At 38.7% G+C, this 1,623-nt stretch overlaps 1 pseudogene; it reads right to left on the minus strand.

Moving 5' to 3' along the window:
* Window positions 1–547: 547 nt before the first annotated feature.
* Window positions 548–767, minus strand: LOC129462614 (small nuclear ribonucleoprotein G-like; annotated as a pseudogene).
* Between the last annotated feature and the right edge of the window lie 856 nt (window positions 768–1,623).

Below are 1,623 nucleotides of genomic sequence, written 5' to 3' on the forward strand. Positions count from 1 at the left end.
ACAGTAATCAAAACACCAAGGTATTGACACAAACATAGACATATAGAGGCCGGGCGCGGTGGCTCACGCCTGTAATCCCAGCACTTTGGAAGGCCGAGGTGGGCAGATCACCTGAGGTCAGAAGTTCGAGACCAGCCATGATGAAACTCTGTCTCTACTAAGAGTACAAAAATTAGCAGGGTGTGATGGTGGGTGCCTGTAATCCCAGCTGCTCAGGAGGCTGAGGCAGGAGAATTGCTTGAACCCGGGAGACGGAGGTTGCAGTGAGCCAAGATCATGCCACTGTACTCCAGCCTGGGCGACAAGAGCGAGACTCCGTCTAAAAAACAAAACAAAACAAACAAAATAAAAAAAAGACAGACATAGAGATCACTGGAACAGAAGAAAGAGGCAGGAAATATATATGACTAATTGATTTGTTTTACTATTACAAAAGTATATTTAACAAAATGTTTAATATGAAAATGTAAATGACCCAATTTTTACATAAAAATAAAACAGGCCCCTTGGAGAGGGGGCATGGATTTCCCTGCTGAACAGCCATTGTTTATACTCGTCACAAAGCTTCTAACATGATGATACTATTTCCATATTACTACCTTTCCAATTTTGTTCTGTTGACCACTAGTTGCCATCTCCACACATTCATCTATCACAAGATTCGTGAAGTGATCAAATCCCTGCAATATTCCTTTGACATGTCTGCCACCATTTAATTTCAATAACTTCTTGTCCATAAGTTGTTTCAACTTGGGAGAGTGAGCTTTGCTGACTAATTTTTGACCAAAGCAATCTAATGGGGAACAGGAAAGTCTTTCTAAAAAAAAAAAAAAAAAAATATTGCTCAAAAAATTGGATATTTACATGAAAAAAATAATAAACCCCTTTCTTACAACATACACGAAAATTAATTTGAGATGGATTATAGACCTTGATATAGTTTGGATGTTTGTCCCTCCAAATCTCAAGTTGAAATATGATTTCCAGTGTTGGAGGTGGGGCCTGGTGGGAGGTGTTGGGGTCATGGAGACAGATCCCTCATGAATGGCTTGGTACAATCCCCATGGTAATGAGTAAGCTCTCGCTCTGAGCTCACATGAGATCTGTTTATTTAAAGAGCCTGGCACTTCCCCCGTATCTCTCTCGCTTCTTCTTTCACCGTGTGACATACCGGCTCTGCCTTCACCGTCCACCATGATTGTAAGCTTCCAATACAGCCTGCAGAAACATGAACTGAAATAAACCACTTTTCTTGATAAATTACCCAGCCTCAGGTATTTCTTTAGAGCAACACAAAAATGGACTAACTGAGACCTAAATGTAAAGCCCAGAACCTGAAACCTTTTAGAAAGAAAACATAAGAGAACATCTTAACAACTTCGGAGTAGATAGTTTTTGAACAGAGCACAAAAGGTACTAACCATTAAAAAACACTGGATAAAATGGCTTTCATTAAAATTAAACACTTCTACTCATCAAAAGATGTTATTTAGAAACTAAAAAGACAAGCTACAGACTGGGAAAATATTCATAGCTCCTATAAATGGCGTAGGTATATTCAGAATATAAAAAGAAGTCCGATAAATTTAAAAATAAGCCTGATTTTTTTAAATGGGCAAAATT

This window comes from Symphalangus syndactylus, chromosome 2 (assembly GCF_028878055.3).
Source record: "Symphalangus syndactylus isolate Jambi chromosome 2, NHGRI_mSymSyn1-v2.1_pri, whole genome shotgun sequence".
Lineage (NCBI taxonomy): Eukaryota > Metazoa > Chordata > Mammalia > Primates > Hylobatidae > Symphalangus > Symphalangus syndactylus.